The sequence below is a fragment of the Zingiber officinale genome, chromosome 4A, assembly GCF_018446385.1.
Source record: "Zingiber officinale cultivar Zhangliang chromosome 4A, Zo_v1.1, whole genome shotgun sequence".
In the NCBI taxonomy this organism is placed as follows: Eukaryota; Viridiplantae; Streptophyta; class Magnoliopsida; order Zingiberales; family Zingiberaceae; genus Zingiber; species Zingiber officinale.
The window spans coordinates 155,793,016-155,806,041 of NC_055992.1; positions in this window are offsets into that span (position 1 = coordinate 155,793,016).

A 13,026-nucleotide genomic window follows, 5' to 3' on the forward strand; every position below is an offset into this window, starting at 1 on the left:
TTGATTTTGGAGAGCTATGTCTGCCTTATGTCAAGTCTGAGGACCAACTTGCTGATATGTTTACAAAAGCTATACCCCAAGCTGTGTTCGACTCTTCTCTTAGCAAGTTGAACATGTTTGATATATATGTTCAACTTGAGGGAGAGTGTTGTGAGAAGCAAGGGTAGATAGGTCTTTTTATTTTTTGTTAATAAGTTGATTCTTAGGGTTGTGTGGTTATATAGCTATATAAACATATGTAATCCTTCTGGAATTGGATGAATTTTTAAAACTCTCTTTAATCCAACAAATATCATGTTAAATAATTTTGTAAGTCATTCAATACCTTGTTTCCCTAAGAACTTCCATACCTCTATCGGAATATCATCTGGTCCAACGACTTTTCCATTGTGCATCTCATTTAAAGTTTGTTTTACTTCTGAAGTTTGAATTCTACGATAAAAATTAAAATTTCTATGCTCATTTGACCTAATTAAATTACCTAAGTTAAGTTGGTCACCTAAACCTTCATTAAAAAGTTGATGAAAATATCTCTTCCACCGCTCTTTTATTTCTCCATCGTTTACTAATACCCTATTACATTCATCTTTAATACATTTTATTTGGCTAAGATCTCTTGTTTTCCTTTCTCTCACTTTAGCTATTCTATAAATGTCTCTTTCCTCTTCTTTTGTATCCAATTTTTGATATGGAAAAGTTTTATTTTTAGCTTCACTCATTGCTTTCTTGGCTACTGCATACTTTTTAAAGTTTTCTTTATTGTGTATAGTAATTTATAGGTTGTTTGTTTTCCGTTACCTGCTATACTTTTTTATTCCACCATTAAGATTCTTTATTTGGTGGTGTTTATCATTTTAACTCACCGAGTGCGCTCTTAGTCACATTTTTAAAATTCGATATTATCTTATCTCATATTATGTTTGAGTTAGTATGTTTTTTTTCTATTATCAGAGCTTCTACTCTCTCTTTAAAAAAAACTTTGTTTTTCTTCCTTTAACTTCCACTACTTATCCTATGAGTCATACATGCTTTCCTTTCTATTGATAAATAATATCACTACCCTATGTTGGGTAGTTAAGCTTTCTCTTGAGCTAACCTTGCAATCTTTTACAATTCTTTATACTTCTCAACTTAACCATAAGAAAGTCGCGATTTATTATTCCCACTTTTGAATGTGACTAAATGTTCTTCTCTTTTCTTAAAAAACGTATTAGCTAATATAAGGTCATATGCTATCGCAAAGTCTAATATAGTTTTCCTTTCCTCATTCCTCGTTCCAAACCCATAACTCCTATGTACTCTCTCATATTCCTCATTTTTCACTCTGACATGCCCATTTAGATCACCTCCTATTAAAATCATTTCATTTGACGGAATATTTTGTAATATTTCATCTAAGTACTCCCAAAACCTTGATTTGGTAGCTTCATCTAATCCTACTTGTGGTGCATATACGTTAATTATGTTCATAGTTTCTTTCGTCACTATTATCTTAAGGGCTATAATTCTATCTCTTTTTCTAACTATTCCTACAACTTCATCCTTTAACAAACTATCTACAATAATACCCACTTCATTTCTTACTTTACTCTTTCCAGTGTACCATAACTTAAAACCCGAGTTCTCTATCATCTTTGCCTCCTCGCCTGTCCATTTTGTCTCTTGTACACACAGAATACTAATTTTTCTCCTAATCATCATATCTATTACCTCCATTGATTTACTAGTGAGAGTTCCAATGTTCCATGTTCCAAATCTTAGATTATTAGTTTTCCTATCATATTTGTTTTTATCCAAACAATGGTGTGAGTGTTGGTTGCTACTCGGAAAACCTAGAGGTTCCACTGTATAAAAATTTGTACAAAGGTCTGAACCTTTTCCTAGTTACCATGTGTTCTTTTAAATTAAATTTTGGATCGCCTGCGGAACTTAACACGTTTGATCCAAAACTTAATTTATTCGTTCTTTTAGGTTTTGACTTGGGTCTCCTGCGGAACTTAACACGTTCGACCCAAATCACCTTAAGTTATTAATTCCATTAAATATTAATTTCCATAATTGGTTCCCAGTACTGACGTGGCGAGGCACATGACCTTCTTGGATATGGGAGCAACCACCACTGACTAGACAAAACCTTTTATAGAAAGCTAATATTTAATTTCCTAAAATAACTTTAGGTTAACCAAAAAGAACAATCAAATCACAAGGAAAAAATAAAACAAAAAAAACACAACTTCGAAAAACATATTCGAAATACTAGAACGTAAGCCTCTAGTATTTGGTATTATTTCTATAAATAACTAGTATGATGCGGAAAGAAAAATTACTAGTTATACCTTGTAGAAAAATAACCTCTTGATCTTCTACCGTATTCCTCTTCTAACCTCGGACGTTGTGTGGCGATCTTCGAGATGAGAAACCACCGACCACCTTCTTCTCCTCCTAGTACAAAAGAAGAAGCTTCACCGAGGAAGAAAATCAAACACAACCGAGCTCCAAGAGATGCTAGCTTTCTCTCCTTCTTCTTCTTCTTCTCAAGTAGTATCCCAGCTTAAGAAAAGAAGAGTTTGCCACCACAAAGAGGAAGAGAGAGATGATGGCCGCCACAACACCGAGGAAAAAAGGAGAGAAAATAATAGAGGTTGTTCCGTGAAGCACCCTCACCCTTCTTTTATATTCCTTGGCCTAAATTAGGAAATTTAATTACGATAAAATTTCCTCAATTTCCTTGACATGATTTAATTGAGAAAAATAAAATAAAATTTCCCCGATTAAAATCTTATGGCCGGCCACATGATGAAGAACAAATTGGACAAGTTTTGATCAACAATTAAAACTTCTAATTTGTTTCGGAAATTTAAAAATAAAATTTCTCTTGAAAATCTCTTCATGGTTGATAAAGGAAATTTCTATAATTTTAATTTTACAACGTGAATAATTTTAAAGAAAATAAAATATCTCACCAATACGAATAAGGAAGAGATCTAATCTCTTCTTTAATCTTTAGATCTTTACAAGAGAGATATTTTAATTTTAATTCTCTTTAATAAATTATATCTCCACATAATAAAAATTAAATTAAAATCCTTTTTAATTTAATTTGGCGGCCCCACTAGCTTGGGTTGATGCTAGGCCGACCACCAATCTTATACTGGCGGCCTGCTTGGTTTCCCAAGCTGGCTTGCGGCCCCTGATGGTATAGAAGGTGTGTATAGGTGAGTATAGTACTCTATAAATAAGAGGCTACGATAGGGATGAGAGGAGGAATTGGTTTTGGTCTCGATAAAATTAAGCGTCCCGTGTTCGCGAACACATGACTTAATTTTATCGATAATAATTCATTAAAGAACTATTGTTGAACTACCGCGCGATCCCAAATTATATTTTGGGCTCCTTATTATGAGTGTGTTAGTCTCCTGTGTTTAAGATATCGAATGTCACTTAATTAAGTGAGTTCTTGACAACTCATTTAATTAATATCTTAGTCGAGTAGTACCACTCGACCTTATCGTCACGCTGGGACTAAGTCCACTGCGAGGGTTTAACATGATCCTTATGAGCTCTCTTGGGGACATTATCAACCTAGTATCTCTAGGACACGTTTCTTCTATAATCAAGACACACACTATAAGTGATACCGTTTCCCAACTTATCGGGCTTATTGATTCGTCGAACTAAATCTCACCCATTGATAAATTAAAGAAATAAATATCAAATATATGTACTTGTTATTATATCGGGATTAAGGCATTCATAATAACCAAGGTCTTTGTTTCTTTATAAAGTCGGTATAAAAGCGACCTCGAAATGGTCTACTCGATACACTCTGAAGTGTCTTAGTGTAATTATCTGATCGAGATAAGCGATACTAATTACACTCGACCTTCAATGGTTTGTTCCTTTCCGTTTTGGTCGTGAGCTCACATTTATAATTTATAAGATGCGATAACATCATCTTGCGTATGACACCCATCTATGTTATCTACGTAAATTAATTGAACAACTTCTGACTAAATGTAAACAATTTGACGAATGTGATTCTTTATTAATAATGAATGTTTACAAGCTTAGGCTTTCAGTATACACAATGATCTCCACTTATATTAATACTAATTGCCGTATCTTACACCGTACATCGATTCCCGTTCCTCAGCGTCTGATCAGCTTTCGTAGGAAGGGCCTTAGTGAAAGGATCCGGGTTATCGCTGATGCGATCTTGGCGATGACAACTTCTCCTCGCTTAGCGATATCTCGTGTGGTACTTGCGCTCTATATGTTTACTTGCCTTATGAGCTCGTGGTTCCTTAGAGTTTGCAACTGCACTATTATCGCGATAAATTGTGATAATTTTGGGCAAACCAGAATCATCTAAGTCCGTTAGAAAGTTCACGAGCACGTCGCCTTTTAGGCATCTCGGAGGAGGGCTACGTACTCGACTTCATGGTTGAGTCCGATCGCGTTCACGCTTAACCTCCAGTGAAATGGCTCCGTCTCTAAAGTAACATGGCGATGTATACTTACTATTGTCCCTATCGATTGGAATCTGAATCCATGTAACCAGGGAGGCAAATCGTCTGGTAAATTAGCGTATAATCTCTAGTCATACGGTACTTTAATATATGCTTTACGCGATCCGATGTCTTGTCGAGGTTACTCGATATCTCTTGACCGTACCAGAAAGCAAATATCGGGTTTGCGTCGTAGCATTGCATCGTAAGACTTCCTCGGTAGAAACATAAGGCGCTTTCGTGTCTTATCTCCTTTGATGTCTTAGGAGACTTCTCTTTAGATAAAGCTATTCCATGCCTAAAGGTAAGAAACCTTTCTTGGAATCCTGCGTACTAAAGCGAGCGAGGATTGTCATATATGAAGCTTGGGACAGACCTGACATTCTTTTCTTGCGATCCTTATCACTTTGATTCCGAGAATGTCGCGCTCTCTAAGTCCTTGTATCAATTGTTTGGACAACCGTACCCTTACGTCCGATAATACCTTGACATTGTTGCGATTAACAAAATATCATCTACGTAGTACAAGAAATACCGCCGCGTTTCCGTTACACTTCTTGTATACACAAGACTCGTCAGGACCGAATAAATCCATCTGTTGGATTACTTGTTCATGGGATGTTAAAACAAGAAACTTGCCCGTTCCGTAAATGGACCGATTGAGCTTGCACGCTAGATGCTCTTTGCCTTTTTGATGAACCCTTCTAGTTGCTTCGTAGATATTCTCTTGAGACTTCCGTTAAGGAAAGGCATCTTGATATCCGTTTGCGAATCTCATAATCCGTATGACGTGATGGATAAGAGTATCCGGATAGACTTAAGCGTAGCTCTGGGTGAAAAGGTCTCATGTCGATTCCCTCTTTCCAGGTGTACCCTTCATGCAAACTAGCTTTGAGGTCTCTACCTTCCGTCATCCCTCTTTTCCTTTTGTAGATCCACTTGCGTCCAATGGCTTTTACACCGTGGTGGTTCTAAGACTGAACAGGATTATAGTACATGGACTCATTGGAATTCATTGCCTTTTCCAAGATCTTGTATCTATATCTTGGAGTGCTTCGTCGTATGTTCGTGGATCGGTTCGTATTTGCAGGGATCAGTCCGAAGACTCTCCCAAAATATGAATCTTCGGTTACTTTCTGACCCTCCCACTCTGACGAGCCTTTATGCGTGGTTGTGTCATGTGTGTGCGTGTTGCGGTCTCTTGTGGTACTTAAATCATCTTGTTGATGCTTGAAGTAGACATGTCTCTAAGTTCTTCTAAAAAACTTTGCTCTTGGGTTTGTGATCCGTTATATAATCTTAAAAGCGGGCGTTGGTCTTCTTGACTACAGTCTTAGGCTATAAAATAAACCACCTTTCGTTCCTTTGGGATATCCTACAAACCACGAACTTCATGCGGGATTAACTTATCGGCGTCGGTTTCGTACGTATCTTTGGACTACCCAATCCGAATATGTCTTAGACTGGGCTTGGGAGTAGAAGAAAGCGATTTAGAAGGTACTAAGTTGAGCATCTATCTTCTTTTCGGGCGTATCCCAAGCAATTTAGTAATCTGAATAACTCGTCGTCGATCTAATCATCTCCATAAGAGTCCTATTCATGTTACACTATTACATTGGGGTGTTCGGTGCGAGGCAATTAGGATTGAATCCGGCCTCGATAAGTAATTCCTAAACTCTCTAAGAGGTATTCACACCACGATCGATCGTAGTGTCTTGATACTTTTACCTAGTCGTTTCTCCACATCGCCTTGTATTCTTTGAACTTATCAAAGCACTCGGACTTCGGCGCGTTAGGTAAATGTATCCGTATCTTGAATAATAAATCATGAAAGAGATAAAATATTGAAACCTCCTCTTGCACAGACGGACGTAGGACGACCATAAATCGAGTAAACCAACTCTAACACTTCTTTGGCTCTATACCCTTGGCCTTAGCGGCCTCTTGGTCGTTACCTTCAAGAATTCGCGAGTTGGAAAATTTTCCAACTCGAATGAACTCAAAGTCCGTCAGTTATAAGCCTCTGAATCTACTTAAGTTAATATGACCAGCCTTAGATGCCGAAGATATGCTTGGTTCGTTTCGAAGGTTCTTTTCTCTTATTAGAGTTAGAAGATGAGTTATAAATTTTCATATTTTGCTTTGTGGAAGAAATTGGATTTAAAGTATCTATTGCCGACTAATGCACCAGAGATAATCACTTTATTTCTTTTAATAACTACATACGTTCTTGAAAGCGAATATCCATTCAAGCAGTTTAAGCGAAATTAAATTCTTTAAGCGGAGTGCGTAAAACAATTTCTTAAAATCAATTTCTATTTCTACTAAAGATAAGTAGGCGTCTCCACTGCTGCAATGCCACCTTAGTAGCATTGCCCGTATAGCGGTAATCTCTCCTTGAGATAGTCGTCGGGTTTCTGGAACCCTGCAGAATTGCAGACGTGATCGATGGCTCCGTATCTACACGGTCTTGGTAGATAACACCGTAACGTGTTTCAATGACTAGAGTATGAGATATACCTTTGTTTTGGTTCTACGAGGACGATCCGCCTTCGATGTCCCTGCTTGCGGATGAAGCACTTGCCCTTCGACTTCCATTCCAGCTTTAAATCCTGTACTAGATTTATTCACTTTCTTTCTTTGAACCGACTTGTTTCTTCTTCTTTCTCTCGGTTTAGAAGTAGAACCGTTTCAGCGTAGTGAATTTGAGCGTTGTGTGAAATAATCCTTCTGCTGCTTCCTGTCAGTAGTTCGTTAATGAATAAACCCTCTTATTCATGAAAACTTCTAGGTAGCGTTTGGAGGATCATATCGATGCAGGTTTCCCCATGATTTCTCCTCGAGGATCGTATCTCGTTTAGATAAGCCGTCGTTTTGGATATGATCCTCGCGGAGTACCCTCTTGCATGGTGGTAGTCGTTATCTTTAGCTTCTTCTCTAGAAGCCCTATCCTGATGACGAAAGAGTTCCTTGAGATTGTTAATATGTCATGGTAATTTGGTAAATCCACGATCTTGATGTTGCAATCGTTTGACATTGAAGCGAAATGTAACACGCGTCGTCTCAAGCTTTACCCATTCTATGATATTGATCTCCTCTTGAGTAGATTCACGGTAGGTGCTTGGGCGTTGCTCGGTCGATCGAATTTATAGCTTTCGATAGTAAAACGATATATAGGTTTCTTTCGATACATGTAGTTTGGTCGATGAAGTCTGATACATTGAAGTATGATGGACGATTGGGTTGAAAGTCGTCTAAGAATCACAGAATAACTTTGGTCGAACTCTTAAATTTAGAATAATATTGATTCCTCAAACAATACTATTTTAAATTAACTTGACACCTCAAAACACAGTGAATTTTGTATGCCGCGTTAGTGTGGACGTATCAAATCAACATTTGTAAGGAGGATTTTAACCCATTAATTTTATTATCTTGTCGACTTAACTTTTGTGAATAAAATTAATAGTTGGTATCTTTTGGTCGCTGAATAATAGCGGTGACTCAGATGGGAGGATCTTGTGGGTGTGTCTGTGTATACCGTTACTTGACCTTAAGTCCGTTAATAAGATTATGCCCCTTGGTTGGGAATATCTGCGCTCTTAATTAACCATAGTCGTCAAAATGGAAGTGCATTACAGTGATCCCTGAACAAGCTCGTCAGTTATGGAGGAAGGCACTTTCGAGCCAGCATGACTTGTTTTGCATCCTGAACCCGATAATGGAACCGTGGATTTATTTAAAAATCCTCTCCCACTTAGTTATTTATAAGCGAGGAATTTTAACTATGCTAGCCTACTAATCATGTATACACACACGTCACAATATAAAAAGCAATAAATAGAAAATCTAATTTTCGACTATTATGGCTTTTATAGTTGTCTTCAGTGTGTTGTCGTCCCAATTTCTTTGCCGTATTTGGCCACCGCAAATACAATTATCGCGTCCATCTTGTTCCTTGTTCATTGCCTCTCTGGTCCTCGAAGGTTCACGCTTTGCGAATTTGATCCATGATAAATAAATTTCTGATTTTGATCATATTCCGTAAAAGGAATGTCGTATCAGATAAAAAATAAAATCCTAATAAAACTATATGCTGTATTTTAATCTAATCGTGCACACACGTATAAATGCCCTTGGCGTGTCGAGGTCGATCCTGCGTAATATCTAAAAGCCGTAATTGTTGGATCTGCGTCCATGAAAGTTAGTATCTACTTATTATCACCTAAATTATGTATGGCATGCGTAATTAAACTAATACCATCGCTGAGGCAAAACCCTAGCTCGATACGATTGTTGGTTCTACTCGGAAAACCTAGAGGTTCCATGTCAAAAATTTTGTAAAAGTCGAACCTTTCCTAGCTACCGTGTGTTCTTTAAATTAAATTTTGGATCGCTGCGGAACTTAACACGTTTGATCAAACTTAATCTTTGTTCTTTTAGGTTTTGACTTGGGTCTCTGCGGAACTTAACACGTTCGACCCAAATCACCTTAAGTTATTAATTCCATTAAATATTAATTTCCATGGTGGTTCCCAGTCTGGCGTGGCGTATGGCCTTCTTGAATATGGGAGCAACCACCAGACTAGACAAAACCTTTTATAGAAAGCTAATATTTAATTTCTAAAATAACTTTAGGTTAACGAAAAGAACAATCGAATCACGAGGAAAAATAAAACAAAAAAACCTGACTTGAAAACATATTGAAATACTAGAGCGTAAGCCTCTTGTATTTGGTATTATTTCCATAAATAACTAGTATGATGCAAGAAATTAAAAATTACTAGTCCTCTTGATTCCTAGTAACCTCTTACTCTGTTTGTTTTGAAGATGCAACCGAGTCTCCGAATGATGGAACTGAATGCCTACCTGTCTTCTCCTCCATTTTGTCCAAACCCTGCCAGAAGAAAATCGATAACACTTGAGCTTGATAGTGCAGTTTCAATCCATTTACTCTCCTCTTCTTCTTCTCCAGTGTACTCAGCCATGAAGAGCTCCAAGAGAGTTCTTGCTCTTCGGCAGCAAGTGATGATGGCGCCCACACACAGGAAAAAAGGAGAAAATAATAGAGGTTGTTCCGTACCTCCCCTTCTTTATATTCCTTGGCCTAAGAAATTAGGAAATTTAATTACGATAAAATTTCCTCAATTTCCTTGACATGATTTAATTGAAAAATAAAATAAAATTTCCCAATTGAAATCTTATAGTGGCTGATAGAACAAATTGAAGTTTGATCAACAATTAAAACTTCAATTTGTTTCCGGAAATTTAAAAATAAAATTTCTCTTGAAATCTCTTCGTGGTTGATAAAGGAAATTTCTATAATTTTAATTTTGACATGTGAATAATTTTAAAGAAAATAAAATATCTCCAATCTACGAATAAGGAAGAGATCTAATCTCTTTCTTTAATCTTTGTAGATCCTTTACAAGAGATATTTTAATTTTAATTCTCTTTAATAAATTATATCTCACATAAAAATTAAAATTAAAATCCCTTTTTAATTTAATTTGGCGGCCCCAAGCTTGGGTTGAGCTGGGAGCCACCATCTTATACTGGGCGTACTGGCTTGGTTTGCTGGCTTGGCCCTGATCAGTGGGTATAGAAGGTGAGTATAGGTGGGTATAGTACTCCATAAATAAGAGGCTACGATAGGGACCGAGGAGGAATTGGTTTTGGTCTCCCGATAAAATTAAGCGTCCGTGTTGGCCAGACACCTGACTTGACTATCGATAATAATCATTACTGAGAGCTATTGTTGAACTACCGCTGATCCCAATTACATTTTTGGGCTCCTTAACTTATGAGTGTGTTAGTCTCCACGTGTTTAAGATATCGAATGTCCTTAATTAAGTGAGTTCTTGCAACTCGTTTAATTAATATCTTAGTCAGTAGTACCACTCGACCTTATCGTCGTGTTAGACTAAGTCCCTGCGGGGTTTACATGATCCTTATGAGCTCCTCTTGGGGCATTATCGACCTAGTATCTCTGGACACAGTTTCCTTTTATAATCGACAACCATTTATGGTGATACCGTTTCGACTTATCGGGCTTATTGATTCGCAACTAAATCTCACCCGTTGATAAATTAAAGAAATAAATATCAAATATATGTGCTTGTTATTATATCGGGATTAAAATACACACTTCCATAATAATAGAGGTCTTTGTTTCTTTATAAAGTCGATTATAAAAGCGACCTCGAATGAGTCTACTCGATACACTCTAGTGTCTAGTGTAATTATCTGATCGAGATAAGCGATACCTAATACCTTTCGACCTTAATGGTTTGTTTTTCCGTTTTGGTGGTGAGCTCTTGTTTATAATTTATAGTCTTGATAACATCGTCTTACCGCGTATGACACACATCTTATGTTATCTAGGGTATAAATTAATTGAGCATTCTGTTAAATGTAGACAATTTGACCAAATGTGATTCTTTATTTATAATGAATGTTTACAAAGCTTAGGCTTTCAGTATACACTCCAACAGTGAGAACTCTTGCCTATTTAACACTACATCCAAGTTCTTATGGAGATATAGCGGTCCTTGCTAAGACGTTACAATCGAACCCTGTAACGCAAATTCTTGCATATTTATCACTACACCCGAGTTCTGGAGATATAGCGGTCCTTGCCAAGACGTTATAGTCGGACCTTGCAACGCGTTCCTTCCGAGGAACAACCTAGCATTAGCATAATAGTTTAATGGATTCATTCATTGAATATTTGTCATAGTTTAACGTTGACTGACAACCTAACGCAACCCCCTCCTTTATCCAGACTTGAGACTGGCCATGACCGGTCACCATGACCGATCATCATAAAGGATTTTATATACTATGAAAAATAAGTGAAACAAATCGGTCAATCTAGGCACTAGAGTGGCACAAGAAGGGATCAATATAAAAATTTGAGTAGGCAAAATTGTTAAAATGCATAAACGTAATGCAAGAAAATAATAAAAATCATGTGCACTAGAAAGTATAATAACTCCCTAGATTGTGAGATCTCTATGAAAGATTCCATGCTTTTAACTCGTGAGGGACAAATTTTTCTCGCTTGAGAAAAGTTGATGGAGACAAGTGGTAATCTCCATTAAAAGTTTATAAATAAATAAAAAAGGACAACCCGGTGCACGAAGCTCCCGCATGCGGGGTCCCGAGGAAGGATCACGCAGCCTTACCCTGCTTTTTGCAAGAGGTTGTTTCCAAGTAAAAGTTTATAAATGCAGAAATAAAAATTTTAAAGCCCAACTTTTAATTTGGCATACTTTGGAAAGTGATGAGCCTATTTTAGAAATGATATAAAATTCAACAATTCCAAATGTCTAAAGTCAAAGTTTCAAAGTAAACAATTGCTATAAATTTTTAGCAATTCCAATGTGTTTTAACTTCTAATGCGTCAATTAAGAGTTTTTATGAGTTCTTTATGTTTCCAATGTGAGTCTTGATGAGTGTTTATATTTTTTATGTAAGTCTTTTATGAAATTTTATGTTTCCTGTGTGAATCTTTATGAGTTCTTTATGATTGTTATGAGTATATATATATATATTTATGAGAATTCAAGTTCTATGATGCAATCTCCCTATGGGTGATGCCTTGGAACCCTTAGATGTGATACCTAAATTTCTATGCTCCTTTCCCACTTAATTGCATATGCCTACCCCACAAACCTTCCAACACTCAATTTCTATTCTTGTGTTGTATCAATATTCTATCCCAACAATAATCTACACTTAAATACATATTATTTGTCCCGAACTATGCAAATTTACCTTAATAGCTCATATCTCTCCATTAAGCTATATATTGTTTTCTTTTAATAATATTCTAAATAGAATATTTTGTTAAGTATATGTTTGGATGAATGTGTTATATCATTATATTTGTGTTAATTCGCAAGAAACACTTTGTCCGCGTCCTTTATTAAATATGACCATTTCATGGTGTGTGTGTGTGTGTGTGTATATCTTAAATTATATTATAATATTGTGTATAATATAATATAATATAATATATATATATATATATATTGGACAGCCCAAATCCCATGAATAAATAAAGTTAGATTGGATCTCACATGTCCCATGAGATTGAAAGGTAGCATAACAAAACCAAGATAATGTATGATTCCTATGTTACTTCCCGGTGAATCTTCACAAATTTCCACAAATTATATGCACCATCAAGGATAGTTAAAAGAATACTGAATACTTGTACCTCTAAAGTATATATGGGTGTTCAAGTATTCTTGTTATATTCACAGAGCCAATACCCATTAACACACTATCAACTTAGACAATTCCCAAACAGTTATTTGTTCAAGATGTGAGAGAGGAAACAAACTATGGAGTTGCCTCATGTATGCAAAAGTCCTACCGTTCCTGATTCCCATTCAAGCGCAAACCCTTTCCCTCTTAGATCCAGCAGAGTCAGCTCTGACATGTGAAAGATCCTACAGTGACGAGTGAATATTGCTTTATTCTCTAGTGTTACTCTTCATCTCATGTTTCA